Source organism: Psammomys obesus, unplaced genomic scaffold, assembly GCF_907164565.1.
Source record: "Psammomys obesus unplaced genomic scaffold, mPsaObe1.curated_primary_1811, whole genome shotgun sequence".
NCBI classification, from domain to species: Eukaryota; Metazoa; Chordata; class Mammalia; order Rodentia; family Muridae; genus Psammomys; species Psammomys obesus.
In genome coordinates this window covers 8,077,976-8,078,283 of record NW_026596040.1, presented here as the reverse complement: position 1 = coordinate 8,078,283, position 308 = coordinate 8,077,976, and positions in this window count along the sequence as shown.

Sequence of the window (308 nt, the reverse complement as noted above, 5' to 3'; positions counted from 1 at the left end):
CCTAACTAACCCTCTAACTCTAACTCTAACCCTTACCCTCTAACTCTAACCCTCATCCTAACCCTAACCCTCTAACCCTAACATTGTAACCCTTACCCTAACACTAAGTCCAACCCTAACGCTAACCCTAACCCTAACATTAATCCTAACCCTAACCCTAACCCTAACATTGTAACCCTTACCCTAACACTAAGTCCAACCCTAACGCTAACCTCCTAACTCTAACCCTACCCCTAAACCTACCCTAACCCTAACCCTAACGCTAACCCTAACCCTAACATTAATCCTAACCCTAACCCTAACCCCCT